This window comes from Gallus gallus, chromosome 2, assembly GCF_016699485.2.
Source record: "Gallus gallus isolate bGalGal1 chromosome 2, bGalGal1.mat.broiler.GRCg7b, whole genome shotgun sequence".
Lineage (NCBI taxonomy): Eukaryota > Metazoa > Chordata > Aves > Galliformes > Phasianidae > Gallus > Gallus gallus.
The window spans coordinates 132,348,543-132,366,902 of record NC_052533.1 but is presented as its reverse complement, the minus strand read 5'-3'; positions in this window follow the sequence as shown (position 1 = coordinate 132,366,902).

Below are 18,360 nucleotides of genomic sequence, written 5' to 3'. Positions count from 1 at the left end.
GGGATCTGGACAGGCTGGATAGCTGGGCTGAAGCCAATGGAATGAGGTTCAACAAGACCAAATGCCGGGTCCTGCACTTTGGCCACAACAACCCCAGGCAACGCTACAGACTTGGGTCAGAGTGGCTGAAAAACTGTGTAGAGGAAATGGACCTGGGGGTATTGACTGATGCCAGACTGAACATGAGCCAGCAGTGTGCCCAGGTGGCCAAGGGAGCCAATGGCATCCTGGCTTGCATCAGAAATAGTGTGGCCAGCAAGAAAAAGGAAGTAATTATTCCCCCTGTACTCAGCCCTGGTGAGGCCGCACCTCGAGTACTGTGCCCAGTTTTGGGCCCCTCACTGTAAGAAAGACATTGAGGCCCTGGAGCATGTCCAGAGGAGGGCAACAAAGCTGGTGAGGGGTCTGGAGCACAGGTCTTATGAGGAGTGGCTGAAGGTGCTGGGATTGTTCAGTCTGGAGAAGAGGGGGCTCAGAGGAGACCTCATTGCTCTCTATAACTACCTGAAGGGAGGTTGTAGTGAGCTGAAGGTCAGCCTCTTCTCTCGTGTGACTAGTGATAGGACTAGAGGGAATGGTTTCAAGCTGCTCCAGGGAAGGTTCAGGCTGGATGTTAGGAAATACTATTTCTCTGGAAAGGTGGTCAGGCACTGGAGTGGGCTGCCCAGAGAGGTGGTGGAGTCACTGACCCTGGAGGTGTTCAAGGAACGTTTGGATGTTGTGTTGCGGGACATGGTTTAGTGAGAACTATTGGTGATGGGTGAATGATTGGACTGGATGATCCTGTGGGTCTTTTCCAAGCTTGGTGATCCCATGATTCTATGATTCTATGACAAGGAGTTGACTTGGGCTGCATATAGAACATATAATATAATTAATGCATATAGCAACAAAATTTATTTTATATATATATTCAGATTTTTAATTAAAGCATTTGGCCTTGTTTTTTGTGAAAGTAATACCTCAGTCTGGTTCTATGGAAATGGTTGCTAACAATGACTTTTCAAGGTTTTCATCAAAGATTTTTGATGAAATTTTACTATTTCTGTACTTCATCCTTGAAAATAGTCATTCACAAATGTATGTACTACCAAAATGTCAACGGTTTAAGGGCTGGTCCAGCCCGGTTCCGTGACTAGTGGGGCGGAGGGATTTCGCAAAATCTGCGCCTCCAGGAAGGGAAACAGGGGACCCCAAAATAATTAAAAACGGTGGCAACAATCTGAGGAGAAACAAACTAATTTACTAAATATAGTATTGGAATGTAAGATAACACACTATAATACAATATAAATCAAAAATAATTGAGAGAAAGATTGTCTGAGAGCCAAAGGCCTTACGCTAATACTGAAGCCTTGCGTGCAGTTGGGCGCAGCAGTAGCGAGCCGATCCAACAGGGAACATGGCGAAACGAGAAGAGAGGGGCCGAGTCAGATGACTTGCGCCCTTATATCTGTTCCCTTGAGCAGGAATGATAACAGTACTCGAAAAGGCTCTTGGGGAACGTAGTTCTTCTTCTCTTCCAGACAGGTACCTGGAACTAAAGCATTTGCTCTTTAACTCCCAGTACACTGCATGATGTTGTGATGTGGAATACTGATAACCAAAAATCATAAAACCATGACACAAAAACAATCATAGAATAATTATGGTTGGATAAGATCTCTAAGATATCTAGTCCAACTGTCTACCTATCACCAATATTACCCACTAAACCACATTCCTAAGTATCACATACACTCAATTCCTGAATACCTCCAGTGTGATGACTCAATCACCTTCCTGGGCAGCCTGTTCCAGTGCCTGACCATTCCTTCAGAGAAGGAGTTTTTCCTAGTATCCAACCCAAACCTTCCCTGGCTCAGCTTCTTGCCCTATCACTAGTTATCCAGGAGAAGAGACACAATGACACAAATAAAACTTGATTGTGAAGCAAGAAATATTTTATTTGGTAAGACAGGTCTTATAAATTTGGGTAAAGAGTCATGATCAAGTTTTTGAGTTGAATATTTGATTGCAACTCTGTATATTCTATTTGAAAATTTGCAGGTAATATATTTATTTTGACTGAAATTTTATTTGCAAATGTACCAAAACATGGATGATTTTTTCAGCAATTTGAATGCGACTCTCAAATTCCTTTATAAAATGGAAAGCAAGGCTGCATATTTTTTTCCTGTCCATGGTACTGTGTTTAGGGAAGGTATAAAAATACATAATATAGTTTGCCATAGCTTGAGTTAGCTGTGCACTACACCTTCCTCTTCTTCTTGTTTCAGACAAGACAGTGCCAATTGCCCACTGATGTTTGGTTGTTGCTGAGTGACAGCTGTGTGCCCAGGGCCAGGCTTGGCTGTTCAGTGGGAAAGAGCTGCCACCATGATGGTGCAGGGCAAGGGATGGGCCACAGTACAGACTGTACCAGGATGCATGCAGCCCATAGACTGCAGATTGGACATGCCTGCTCTATACTTTTTGGCCAATTTTTTACCCATAATATGCCGTATCGGTCTATCTGTGTGCTGGACATTTTCTGTGAAAGGTTACTGTGAGAAACAGTATCAAATGTTTTGCTAAAATACAAAAATATTACAACAACTGATTTCCCTTGGTCAGCTAGGTGGGTAACCTTGTCATAAAAGATTAAGTTCATTAAACAGGACTTTCTCCTTGTTAATCCATGCTGACTGTGACCAATGACTACATTGTCTTTCAGGTCTTTTTCATTAACTCCCAGAATAATCTTCTCCATATATTTGTCAGGCACTGAAGTGAGACTGTCAGATCTGCAATTACCAATGACCACAAAATTTCTTTTTCTGCCTAAACTCTAGAAGAAGATCCTTACTCAATCATGCCAACCTTCTGCCCTGTGTGCTCAAATTCTAGAATTTTAGAGTTTCCTGTTCCTGTACTTTTAAGAGGTGGTACTTAAAAAGTGACCAGAGTTGATGAACTCTAATGCCTTCAAAGACACCTTCCTAGGGAACCTTGCCAACTAATTCCCTTAGCAGTATGAAGTCTGTTCTCCTAATATCCACTACTGCAGTTTTGATGGTAGTTTTTCTATTATCTCCTATTACAACTGCCATACACCAAACCAAAAAGGTATTTATTTATAGAGATTCTTCTCTCTTAATTTATGCAGAAAATATTTTTTTAAACACAGATTCAACCCTTTTTATACCATTTCATTTTGAATTAGTGCTTTCAGTAAATTATTTAAGAAAGATTAGACAAAATCTTTGTTTGGAAAGTTAATAGCCTTTCACAGAACTATGAAATAGCTATGATGAAATTTCTATTAAGATTATCAGTATTAAACTATTAGAAAACTAAAATATTTTTGCCCATTTGTCATAAACTCTACAATTAACCATTTTTAATTAATTTAATTAGTAGAACTAATTAAATTTTTGCAATTTCCTAGCATTTCAGATCCATTGAAACAAATATTTAATCACAATTTATGGAAGAAGAACACTTTAGTTTCAAAAATTACAAAACTCTTCATTTTGATTTCTTTAAAAACAATGTTAATATTTGATTCATTGTGAAAACAAACTGAAGTAAAACCAAGCTAACCAACATGATGCAAGTATTATAAATTGTTCCTAGTGTTTATACCATTGACTCCAAAGCAAGGTAAATGGTGCGTGCAAGCATTTGTCTCACATTGTCTCCACATGGTTTCTTTGTTAAGTAATCATTTTAAGAGGAAAAGAAAATGAAGTTGGAGTTCGTCTCAGGCACCACAGAGTGACACTAACCAGTTATTTCTTTATGCCCTCCGTCGGTACAGTCAATTCAGAATACAGGATCATAGAAAAGGGTACTATTTATACAGACTTAGAAAGTTGCTGCTATGCAAGTACTGTAGAAATGACATAGTATACTTTGTTTTGGTTCATTACTTTGAGTGGTTCAATAACTGGAAATATTTCAGAAGAGAGACAAGAGCAATTGAATATTTCAAAACAGCTTACAGGCACACAATCTGAATGATTTGTTTGCTTAATATAGCAAAGAACTTGTCAGGTGGCTTGATAACAGATTATAAGGACTTTTTATGGGGAAGTGAAATGAGTTTTAAAATCTCTTTAATTCAAATTATATGAGAAATTCCAAGATAAAGAAACTTTTTCTGCAATTAGAGTTTTCACAGCAGAATCTACAAAAGCTGACTGAAAAGAGTAGCATATGCATTACTGGGAATTTAAAATCAAGAATGAATTTATTAATAAAGAATATGTGATTAAAAAAATAGTGCATTAAAGTAACGACGATGATGATAACAATAATAGTAATGCTTTGACATCTCATTACCCATATTAGGACAGAGCACAAGCAAGACCATGATTGCTACTCTCTTCAGCTTTACATAACTTTCAAAGATGAGAAATACATTCTCCAGTGAGTCAAATGAGCATAAGATATAAATATTCCTTTACATACCAAACTAAATATTTAAAAACATGAAAATTGCTTGGACTGTGGTTGTGCAAATTGCTAAACCTGCATAAGTAGTAAATGCTCCTTTCATAACGCTTTTATTTTTTTCTTAAAACCTAGCAAGGTTCAGATCAGACAAAGTCAGAATAAGCTAAAGTAAGCCCGCAGTCACTATATAATGCTGCACTCTTAAATTTATTTGACATTGCTAAAAGGTTCATGTGTTTTTAAGTAGTTTTAAGTGACTTATTTAAATATAGAAACTGAAATGAACTTGGAGTAAAATAGAAAGATAGTTATTGGCAATCTACTCCTCCAGTCCCTAGTTAGGTCCACTGAATTGGAGTGAAGTAAAGAATTTTTAATTATTTTATTTATAGATATTCTTAAAATACTCAATTCCCTCCTTCCAAGTCCCATTATTTTTAATAAAAAAGTGATGAGAAATTTACATTAGAAATGACATTTCAAGGTATAGTAAAATTCATAGTAATAGATATTTAATGTGTTCAATTTGAAAATAGTCCTTGATTTTAGGTGTTAAAATGTTGATATATAATGAATTAAAGGAATTAATTCTTTTGACTATAAAAAAATATTGCATCCATACTCTCTTGCTTCTTCATGTTCTCATGTAATTTATTCCTGCAACTTTGAAATAAATAAGTTTTTTTTGTTTTTTTTTTTTCAGGATGCCTAACTTCATCAAACAAAGAAAGCTTTTCTGCTGGTGCTGAGAAACTGTCCACCAGATTATCACAAAGCTTACATGATATTTTCTCAAGAATAAGCCTTTGGGGTAATGTTGAGTCCTTAGAAACCCAACTTCTTTTCTAGGACGGGCATGACATTGAACTGGTGAATTTCCTCCTGAGGAATCCTCCTTGCTTTTATGTTCTTTGGTGGTTACATTTATACATTTGTTAATGCAGCACACCTAATTTCATTCTTTCATCTTGATCACTAAAATCATAGAACCTAGAATAGACAGATTCATAGAATATCTAAAATAGATAGAATCATAGAACTGCTCAGGTTGGAAAAGAACTTCAAGATCATCAAGTCCAACCGCAATCTAACCATAGTATCCTAACAACCCACCACTAAATAATGTCCCTGAGGGCCACATCCAAACAGTTTTTAAACACATCCAAGGATGGTGAATCAACTGCCTACCTGGGGTGCCTATTCCAGTGCTTAACCACCCTTTCTGTAAAGAAGTTTTTCCTAATATCCAACCTAAACTTCCCCTGACGCAACTTAAGGCCATTTCCCCTTGTCCTGTCACCTGTCAGCAGTGAGAAGAGACCAACCCCGCTCTCGCTGCAATCACATTTCAGGTATTGGAAGAGAGCAATGAGGTCTCCCCTCAGCCTCCTCTTCCCCAGAATAAACAGCCCCACTTCCTTTAGTTGCTCCTGGTAGAGCATGTTTTCCAAGCCCTTCACAAGCCGTGTTGCCCTTCTTTGGACCTGCTCCAGCACCTCAATGTCCTTTCTGGACTGAGGTGCCCAAAACTGAACACAGTACTCAAGGTGGGGCCTAACTCATGCCGAGTACAGGGGCAGGATGACTTCCCTAGCCCTGCTCACCACACCATTCCTGATACAAGTCGGGATGCCATTGGCCTTCACGGCCACCTGGGCACACTGCTCGCTCGTATTGAGACGACTGTTCATCAGTACACCAAGGTCCCTTTCTGTCAGGCAGCTTTCCAGCCACTCCTCCCCAAGCCTGTAGGGTTGCCTGGGTTGTGGAAAGACTGCATCTCATGGGAGGAACACCATCCTGGCGCAGGGCAGAGATTTTGGGACTGTTAGATGACACAGCATTATGAGCTGATCAGAATCTCCATTCCTCATTCTCCTGCATTACTCAGGGGAAGGAGGTAGAATAAGGTGAATGGGAAGAAGGTGCTTTTCATTTGCTTTTAGTTCTAACTGCTCTACTCTGCTAGTAGTTGGCAATAAATTATATTTATTACTTCCCTAGTCCTGCTCACCACACCATTCCTGATACAAGCCAGGATGTCATTGGCCTTCTTGGCCACCTGGGCACACTGCTGGCTCATATTCAGATGACTGTTCATCAGTACACCAAGGTCCCTTTCCATCCATGTAAAAAAAGTCCATGTAATATTCATATTTTACTAAGTTAGAATCATAGAATCCTTAAAGTTGGAAGGAACCTTTAAAGGTCATCTAGTCCAAGTCTCCTGCCTAATGAACAGGGACAAGATCACATTGCTCAGAACCTCGTCAAGCCTGGCCTTGAATGTCTCCAAAGACAGGGGTTTCCTCCATATCTCCTGGCAACCTGTTCCAGTGTCTAACTGCCATCACTATAAAATACTTTTTCCTTATATCCAACCTGAATCTACTCTTTTTGGGTTTGAAACCAACAGGTCCATGTCTTTCCTGCTCCACATCTGGATGCAGTACTCCAGGTGTGGCCTCACCAGTGCAGGCTAGAGGGGCAGGACCAACTCCCTCAGTCTGTGGGCCATGCTTCTTCTGATGTAGCCCAGGATACAGTCAGCTGTTTGGGCTGTTGTCTCACTCCAATTTATAGGAGGGAGAGGAGGTTCTTTGAGACGGCATATTGCTGGCTCATGTCTAACTTAAGTTAGATACTTTTACATTGCTCACAGAATCACAGAATTGCAGAGGATCATAGAATCAGAGAATCATAGATGGCTTGGGTTGGATGGGACCTCAAGGATCATTAAGCTCCAACCCTGTGTCACAGGCAGATCCACAAACCTCCAGATCTGGTACTAGACTAGGCTGCCCAGAGTCCTATCCAGCCTGGTCTTCCACACCTCCAGGGATGGGGGATCCACAACCTCTTTGGGCAGCCTGTTCCAGCACCTCACTGCTCTCTCTGTAAAGAACTTTCCCCAGCATACAATCTAAATCTTCCCTCACTGAGCTTAAAACCATTCCCTCTCATCCTATCAATGTCTACCCTTGTAAAAAGTTGATTCTTCTCCTGTTTATTATCCCCTTTTTAAATACTGGAATGCTGAAAGATCTAGTCCAACCCAAACAGATTGCACAGGTAGGCATCCCAATTAGTCTTGAATACTTCCATAGGAATCTCCACAACCTCTCTGGTTGATAATAGTCAAAATATGACTTATATTCATGTAGTCTAATATGTTGTTTTATGCTGGAATTACATACCAGGTTTAGAAAAATAATTGCGCTTGAATACAAGTTACTGGCTAATCCTCAGAAATTGTGTGTAAGATAAAAATTCCTCTTAAGTATGACTTTACCAGGTCATTTGGAGATGGCCAGACCAGTTCCACCCACCATTCCATGGAGACTTTCATGAATTTTTTCAACCATTAAATGAGTTTCTACATATTCTACTCTTCCCTACATATGAGGGCAGTTTATGTATGCCTGCTCTCTGATTGCCTGTTTTGGTAGACATCTATTGCAGATTAATCCCACTGGGCATCTAACCACCACACTACTATTCACTTATTCCCTTTCACACCCACTCCCCACTCATGAGATGGAGGAAGAGAAGATGAATTAAAACCTATTGGCTAACACACACACACACACACACACTTAAAAAAAAAAAAAAAAAAAAAAAAAAGTTTACTAAGTGCAGGAGAAGTGCAGAAAGAAAGGAAGAAAAACAAAACAAGCCAAACAAGCCATGCAAAGGAAATCACTCACCACCTCCCATAGCTCAATAGAAAACCAGCCAGTTCTCAAAGAAAAGGTGGCTAACCACATAAGACCCCACATCTCTGTGTTATTGATGAACATGACATAATATGGTATAGAATATATTGTTCAAAGGTTAGTTCATCCGTCTAGTTGCAAACAAACCCAATCACTTATGCAAACCCCCAATCCTTTAACTGAAATTGAAAGTTTTGAAATATTACAGTTCTTATTAATAGAGTAATTCCAATATTTTGTCTTATTCCCTATGAGGAAGTCAAAACTGTTGTCACAGACAATGCCGTTTCCTTACTTTTCCCATGTATAAAAAATACCTAAACTAATAAAGCCAGAAACTGTTGTAGTTCACTGACCATTTTATTTCTTCCCAGTTAGAATAAAGAAATAATATATATATACTGAATGGTTCTAATGTCAGAAATTTTGTGACAACAGAATAATGTTTGCAAAAAACCAGTGGTTGATTTCTAACAATCCTTTGAAATTTTCAGAGCCTAGGTGTTTAATCAATATGGAACAATGTTTCTAATTCTACTAAAATTATGTAATCTCTTCGCTATTGAAGGTATCATAGATTTTATTCTTCTCCATGCTGTTCTGTTAAAATATTCTTAATATTCTTCATTGATTTTCCTTCCTATCAGCACAAAAGTGCATTTTCTCACCTGCTAGGTATGTTAATTCTGTGATGAAAAAAAAAAAAAAAAAAAAAAAAAGACCAAAACAACCCACACGTCCTTACTTCAGGGTGAGATATCTAATTATATAGATCACACTGAAAATGATACTCAATACTTATTTAAAGCTTTTTATTGGTGCCACAGTTTTGCCATGAGGCATTCTAGTAATTATGTGTGTGTGTTTCTAAGTAAATACATTCTTCTGACTGCAATAGATACACCAAATTCCATGTGCAGAGATATTTTGGGGGTGCTCATGTAGCACTTTTACCTCTAACAGGCAATGTTTTTGCTCACTCAAAATTCAAGAGTGCTTTAGGTGTGCGAGATTCTGAACACCTGGGCAGAATTCAATTGTCAAATTGATTTCTATAATCTCTCAGAACCACTCTGCTGGTTCTGAACTTCACCCTCTTTACACAAATATTTCTGTTTTTTCTCAAGCTGTTGAGAGAATAAAAGCATGTGTTCTGATTTCAGCTGAGACACTGTTAACAACACACTGATGTTTAGGTTGTAGCTGAGTGATGAGTAGCGCACCCATGATCCAGCTGGGACAGCTAATAGAGGAGAGCCACTGCCATTATGGTGCAGCAGCAGAGGGCAGGGCAGAGCCAGAGCAGGCGGTTTTTCCATACCATGCAGAAAGCTATTAAGCCGTGGGGTGCCAGTCAGGAAACAGCTGTTGCTCTGTGATTGGCTAGTGGCTGGTGAAACAGACACTGGTATGTAATCCATTGTTTTGTTAGCTTGGCACTGGCCGGCAGGTGCATGGAAATGGAAACATGCATTGCATGGAAACTGCAAGAGATACAAAGAGTACAATAACACTATTTGATACATCACATTTTCAGGCAAAAAACAATTTTCCAGCATAGTCACTGATATTAGCTATGCATTTTTACCAACAATGAAGAAGAGGCTGCATGCCATGCTCATAAAATTCTGCACCAGCAGAGGTGACCTGCTATCACCACTGCTAAAACATGACATACTTCCTTACTATGTTGACATCCAAGGCTTGGTCACCATTAACATTCAGCAAGTGTGAATGCATGTCAATGGGTCCAATTTTTTCTGCATGTAGGAATTCAATTCCACACACTTACTTTCATGTCAGATGCTATTCTGTCAGACTGTCATTTGTGACATGGAAACAAAATTTAATGAAATATTTGAAGAAAGATTCAACCTCTATTGCCATACCATCAGCATTAGTCTCTGATGTTGTGGGATAACATAATAAAACAGGAGGCATTACTTCTGGAGCAGTCCTCATACATCTGGCAGAAGATCATCTGTTTCTCCAGATGCTTTCTGCCAAGTTGGTCTAAAGAAGAACAGCAGTACAGAAGTAAGGCATTTCATATATCTACATTTATGTTCAATGAACATACAGAGTATAGGGTTCAATCAAATGTTTGTCCCTGATAAAACCTGTACAATCTGTCAATAGAAGCAGAAAGTTCAAAACAGTGCTTGCTTCTGATTGAACTTAAGCAGACTTAAGTCTTTCATGTTTCCCTTCAGTTAAAATGTTTAGAAAAACTTTGGTTTTCTACAAAGTCAGTGGAAAACTGCCTGGACTGTTACGATTTGTGGTACAAAATTCCGTTGTCAGAGAGATACTACTTCTAGGTCCAGCACATTTTGTTTCTGTATTAATTATCCTGGATGGTGGGAGGGAATGAGGTCTTATTACGTTCATGGATGATACCAAATTTACAGAATCACAGAACCACAGAATCACAGAATTGTAGTGGTTGGAAGGATCTCCAGAGATCATGGAGTCCAACCCCCTGCAGAGAAGGCTCCATACAGCAGGCTACACAGGTAGGTGCCAAGGCAGGTCTTGAATATCTCCAGAGAAGGAGAATCCACAATCTCCCTGGGCAGCCTATTCCAGTGCTCTGTCACCCTCAGTGTGAAGAAGTTCCTTTGCATATTGGTGCAGAACTTCCTATGCTCCAGTTTGTGGCCGATGACCTGTCCACACAGACTGCTGAAAAGAGGATGCCCATGTCTCCTTCACTCCCACACTTAAGATATTTACAATCATTAATATGATCAAGATCACCTCTGAGTCTTCTTTTCTCAAGGCTGAATAGACCCAGTCCGCATAGCCTTTCCTCATAGGGGAGATGCTCCAGGCCCTTTATCATCTCTGTGGCCCTATGCTGGACTCTCTCTGGGAGATCCCTGTCTTTCTTGTACTGGGGAGCCCAGAACTGGATACAGTACTCCAGGTGAGGCCTGACCAGGGCAGACTAGAGGGAGAGGATTAACTCCCTCAACCTGCTGGCCACACTACTTTTAATGCACCCCAGGATACAACTGATCAGGACCCCCGGGTCCTTCTCCACAGAGCTCCTCTCCAGTAGGTGATGTCCCAGCCTGTACTGATACTTGCAGTTATTCCTTCTCGGGTACAAGACTCTACACTTGTTTTTGTTAAACCTCATCTGGTTTCTTAATGCCCAGCTCTCCAGTCTGCCCAAGTCTTGCTGAATGGCAGCACAGCCTTCAGGTGTGTCAACTAGGGAAAGCAGTCAGTTTCCTGGAAAGTCACTTCAATGTAAATTGTTCCAAACTCTGATTCTATCAGTCTAACAAGGAATGAAGGATGATATAGTTAGCAGAAGTAATGTAAGCTCTCACAAAATTACTTTTCAATGATAGCTAGAACACTGAGAAAGTCAAGCTCCTAGAGTAACAAAAAATAAAGTTATCTGACAGTTATCTATTTTATTCTGTGGGATTCCTTGCAGATCTGAGCAAATTCAAGACTTCCCCAAAGAGCCCTCAAAGGAAGAACAATTCTGTTGATTTAAACTATTCTATTGATTTGTGTGTGGAATAGAATGATAGAATAAAATGATAAACATTTTAGATGAAATTTTACAATTTATTACTCTTCAGAGTTCAGTGGGTTAAAAACCACAATATACAATACTCTTTAAATGTAAATTTTCAGTTCACTGTATGGTGAAAAACTTCAAGGTATTTAGAGAACTTGTTACTTGAACTGTTTTTAGGTGGTAAATATTCCTTTCTATTTTGAGAAATGATAAATTAAACAATCATAGACCATATAAGCTTTCAAAGCTGAGGTTCCTTCCTGCAGAACTATGTAAACCTTATCTACTTCATCATGTGACATAGATTTGTAAAATATTATGTTTGAACTTAATTAGAGAAATGTTTTGAACATTGAACTTCCACACTATTTATGCATAGCTTCAGACATTAGTGAAAGTGAATCTTTCTTTTGTAAAAAACAAAATAAAACAAAACTTGCCTGAAAGTAAGAAGTATAGACATGTTTTTATGAACAATTAAATGTATTTTAAATGCCTATTTATCTCATTGCAAACTACAGTTTACAGTTACACTACAGTATATTTTAGAAAAGACAATTCACTTAACAGATGTTCTGTGCTAAATCTGTTGATACGAGATTAACATTACATAAACACCTAAAGGTATCTAATAAGCCAAGCATTTGAAAAAACACCAAGTAAGCACATATCTTATTAAATGCTGAAGGGACATCTTAGTAAGATTTTCAGCATGTGCAGTTCCAACCACCAAAAAAGCAATGAAAATGTAGATATTCTAGTGAACAGAAATAATTTATGCATTAGAGGCTTTCTACACTGTTATCTTCCAAATTGAAAATAATGGCTGTGGATAACTGTTGTTACATAACCATCTGACAAAGAAATGTAAGACTTATGAGGTAAATCACAGAAATTAAACCTTCAGTATGTCAAAACCACCAACAACAAAAATCTAATGACAACACAAGCATTATTTTATTTCAAGGACATAGTATCATTGCTGTGGTTTTACAGAGAAATAGATACTTCACTTCTGCCTTACTGGATTAGCAAAGCTCTCTGCTAAACTGTATTTTTGGTTTATTTGCTGGTGTGTTAGAGCTGTAAAAAGACTACTATGGTACAGTTATTTGTGTATTCATTAATTTACACTTAAATCCATTATATTATTATTTTTTTTCATAATGTCAACTGAAAAAAACAACCTAACACCAGAAAATAAACATACATACAAACCCCACAGCAACAGAATGCTCTACTGCTACCACTGTTACTACATTGGAGGCAGTGCATCCCTTCATCTAAAATACAAAGTCATTCACTCATGCTTAAAATGTACTTAAATGAGAATTTCTACTTGGTAAATTATTTTCCTACTTCTCTCCACTTCAAGGAGATGCACTATGTCACAAGGCAGTCAGCTAGTATGCATTATAGTCCCTACTTGCTGTTACCCAGTGACTCAGTATCTTCATAAGAAATATGTTTCTTGGTACTCAGAATATTCAGAAAATTTTGGAGAGATTATCTAAGCAATTAAATATTTGTGTGAATCTCATTCAAAATTCAATACCTTTTGAAATCCTTAAGAAATATTTTCTCCTTTAATTTTCCTTGAAAGAAGTGTCACAATATAATATTGCAAAGTATCAACTCTAAGATTCCTTCTTCTGTACCAGTAAACATGAGTGCTGTACTGATTAATTTCATTGCTATGCATAACTCAATTTTTAGGTAGTATTATTGTTTTGAGATAAATGCAGTTAAAGCACAATTGTCAGTGGAGAAGAATCAATAAAATGTTTCTTAAGATAAAAAGAAAAAAAAAAGAAAAAAAAAACCCAACACATTAGAAGTCTTTCTTAATATTTCTAAGAACATATGCTCAGAATTTCTAGATCATAATAGAAAGTAGTTCTAACCAACATCATTTATATAGCTCAGTACCATCAGAGAATCAGAAAAAGCAATTATCAAAGTGAAAACATAAGGAATGTACAAAGTCTCTCCAGTTTATTCAAGGAGAAAGGTAATCTACATATCAGACCATGGGTCAGTCCTAAAAAATGTTCAGTCCAAGCAGGTACTATGTAGGGCTGTTTAAAACATGTATTTCATTTTCTCAAAAATGTTTATATGTCTGAAAAATTAAACTGAAAAAAACCTATTTTCATAGAAAGTAAATGAGAGTGTTTCATCTTATGAAGTGTTACTACATGTCTATCATCTGCAACTAGAGAATTGTGCATTTAAAAGACGTCTCTACTATGCATGTCTTTCTACTCGTTATTTTTGGAGACTAAGTCTTGTTCAGCTGTTGAAACTGTCAACGTGACTCATTTATGTGTAGACTTACAAGATTTTTCTTCATATCATATATCTTCAGATATTTAGAATAGAGGGTGGTTTTTTTTGTTTGTTTGTTTTTTTTAAGTTTGGTGAATTCATTACATTAAGGGATATTAGTTAGATGTGCTATCAAATTCCACATCTTCTCTTCACAGAGGATCTTACTCAAACTAAGCCACAAAAGAGTTATTTGGTGGAGACTGTTTATTCATTAGATCCAAAACGAAGAACAGGACTCAAAAACTCAGCATTTGTGTATGAACCAGCTAATTTCCTCAGACATTATAAATTTTCATTTACAGAGAAACTATTTCTGCCATGTTATTAAGAAAATTTGCACAAACTTTTAGGCTTTTGTAAACTAAATCACACCAACATGAGGACTCCATTTTTAGGTTCATCATAGTGTATAGCAGCCATTGTGCCATAAAGAATGTAAATATGTGAATTATGGGTTTATCAAACAAGCTATTGCGGAGAAACATTGATATTAGTCACCCTACAAAAAACTTTTTTTATACTGGTAGGTTAAGTATATATTTTATATATATATATGTTATATATATATATTATATATTAAGTATATCTATAAAGGCAAAATTAGCTTGTTAATGGGGAATGATTTTACCAAGTAATTGAAGATTATATTTATCAAAACAACATCTAATTTTGAAAAGCAGACTCAATATTACATCAATTCAAAATAGCTAAATATATTTAAGGAGAATAGTAATGTTCAAATTGTGAGCAGTGAAGCCATTAATGGCTTGATTAGTATATCTTAATAGTCTCTAGGGAACTAAATTTTATTTTAAGGCAGGTGTGGACCGAATTCTGTGGACTGCAGGTCTCCACATGCACGGTAGAGAAATTAGGGTCCTTAACAAAGGATTACAGACTATATCCAACATTTGTTAACATATCATATCTTTTTACTGGTTTTGATCTTCCTAATGATATTTAAAGACTGCAAATGAATCTAAATAAAACTAAAATATATAAAAAATACAAAACTAAATTAATTGATGTTACAAAGTTTTATAGAAGAAGTTTTGATGTTCTGTGACTTACAAATAAGTATGTGCAGACTAACAATATATACCATGATAGAACATAAATGAGAATGGCAAACAGATAACAGATTCTTTTCCTCTTCTTTTCCAGTATGCATGTGCACATATGCTTCTACAACCTTGATGTTATTCTAATGATTTTAAGTTTCTCAGTACAGTAATCTTTTCCGCTTAACTGTAACAGTTATAGACACCTATTTGTATGCAAAACATAAGGCATATTTTCTGCATCTCTCTACATAGTCAGAAAATGGCATATGAGATGGATTATCTATCTTTATTTCACTGCTAATACTCAGAATTGTATTTTTAGCTTATAATTTGTTCATTTTATTATGTCAGCAGGAAGAGTGGCTCACAAAAATTTATATATTCTAACATACATGAGCCAAGTCACAAACAAGATCACTGCTAATTGATTCAAAATATGCTCTACATACAAATTGGTTGTGTACTCTTGAAAGGAAAATTTCAGAGAGTGACACGTAATTGTCTTACTAATCAATAGTTTCCTGAAGGTAGCCTGCAGTTCAAAAAGGAAAAACCATAAATTCAGGTAACAGTGGCCAAAAATAACAATGTATTTGTGCTTGCAACCTTTTACTTTCATTGACTTTTGATGAAACTACTTAATTACATTTTTCTGTCTGTTAACTATAGAAATCCTAAGGTATTTCATAGAAGAATAAAAAACAAATTTCATGTTTATTCATTCCTGAAATTTCTGATTAATGAAACTAAACAGGGAAATGGAACTTACTTTAAGATGAATCTTGTTTGTGATAAGCACAGTAGGCACTGCTGAAGATAACAGCAGTCATCATGAGCCTGTTAAACAGTTGTGACAGATGTGGTAGACGTAGTGTGATTATATCTTTTTTTCTTCTCACAGTGGACAGTGATGTGCCAGAACATTTACAAGATAATGACAGAGGGAAATGAAACTTAATTTTGTTTATACTGTATCATATCTGAAATCAAATAGCTGTAAATATCTGTAAGATCTTTACCCTTCTAGGGCTTCTACTGATTTTGGTAATGTTTAAAGTTAGAGTGATATGAGACTGAGCAAACATAGTAACAGATGCTTTTTTTAAATAAACCATTACAGTGACCACACATGCATTCTATAGAAACAGCTCTTTTGTGATTGCAGCTATTATATTTGCAGCTTCTGTGAAGTGCCTGGAACTATTTCCATCTCTCTATGACATGGTAATTTAAAATATATTTTATGTTTCTTATACATGTCTTACTCACCAAAACGGTAGAAATCTCATAAATATATTTACTCAGCTTTTGTTTGCAAATAACTGAGTTAGTTTTCAGGTAGTTTGCTCAAGCACCATGTCAGTGCAGCAGGAGTACCATGGAAGTGCTCTTACCCAGGTTCCTGGGACCACTGTTTTTGCTGCTTGAAGTTCTGTGCTTCCATATTTAGACCAATAGCTGTACCTGAGATATCTCATTTACAACTGGTTCAGTACACAGTATCTCCAGTCATTTTGCAACCTCAATGTAGACTATACTCTGAGAGGTGTTTCTTGCATTTAGGCTGGATATAATGTACACTGGACTCAAATATTCACAATCATCTATTCCCTCAGTAATAGAGCTTGGTAGTTCTAGAAAGCAATTTATTACAACCTTAGGAGAAAAAACGAACAAACAAAAAAACAAGAAAATTTGGCAAGCCAAAATTCAAGAAACCTATTTCTGTGACCCAGCCTTATAGAACACAGCTGTCCTGTGGGGATTGTGAAGTATTCTTCACACACTCATTCACTTTTGGTTATAATGGCTTTCAGGAAAATTCCTTCTTTAATGCCTGGGGCCTCTTTACTAAAAAGCAAATTACGATCTGAAAACAAGAAATAAGAAATATACTTTGAAACACTATGTGGTTAACCCCAGACATCTCACGTGATATATATATTTTTGTAATATAATTCTAAATGGAAATAGATTTGAAGGAAAATATTCACCTCTTGCATTTATGAGTATGCTTTTCTTTATATATACAATTGCCCTAAAAAAAAAGGTATGTATTTATGTGGTATGATACCTAGAAAAAATAAAATATACTTATTCAGAACTCGGTTATATATTTTCATGATCTTATCTGTATCTGTCTCTGAGATATTGAAAGGGTACATTAAGGGGGTTTTGCTAATACTGAGATCACCACTTGTTATTTTGTAAAGTTTGTTGAACTGAAGACCACATTTTTAACAGTCCTGTGTATATAAAATTGGAAAGCTATGTTGTTGACAAAACATGAGAAGCGTAGACTTATTTTTGGTCTTTACCTTTTACAATTAGGAAGGTCTGTACACTTTTATCTTTCTACCAAAATCTCACACTGGTCATGTATCCTGTAATCATAGTTTCAAGAAAAAGGAAATAACTGAATTCAGAATAGCTTCAAAAAGTAAAAAAACAATCAAACAAAAACAAACATTTAGTACTAGACATGCTAAATATCCAACCATTGTTATACATGGAGTTACTGTGTTCATACACATAGCTTAAGTCCATACTAGGGCCAGAAAATATATTGCGTAAATAGTTATTCCGTATGGAATTCTGTGAACTTTGCATCTTTCAGAAGTTCAAATCCAAATAAAAAATGTTATAGACTGTATGCAACCGTAGTCACCATGGTGAGTTGACTTTGGCAGGCTATCAGATGCCCAGCATCTTTCTCACTCTCCCTCCTCTAGAAGAGTGAAATAGCAAGATGAAAAATCTCACAGATCAAGAGAAAGACAATATCACTTAGAATTACCAAGCCATCTACCTGGACTTGCGTAAAGCCTTTGACATGCTCCTACACCACACCTTAACACTGAACTGGATTTGGAAGCTGGACTATCAGATGGAAAAAGATTTGATTGGATGGTGGTAGTCAGAGGGCTGTTGTCAACAGCTCTATGTCTGTATGGAGGATGGTCATAAGTGGATTTCCCCAGGAACTATGTCTTGGGATTCTTCATAGAATCATAGAATCACTAAGGTTGGAAAAGACCCACAGGATCATCCAGTCCAATCATTCACCCATCACCAATAGTTCTCACTAAACCATGTCCCGCAACACAACATCCAAACGTTCCTTGAACACCTCCAGGGTCAGTGACTCCACCACCTCTCTGGGCAGCCCACTCCAGTGCCTGACCACCTTTCCAGAGAAATAGTATTTCCTAACATCCAGCCTGAACCTTCCCTGGAGCAGCTTGAAACCATTCTAGTCCTATCACTA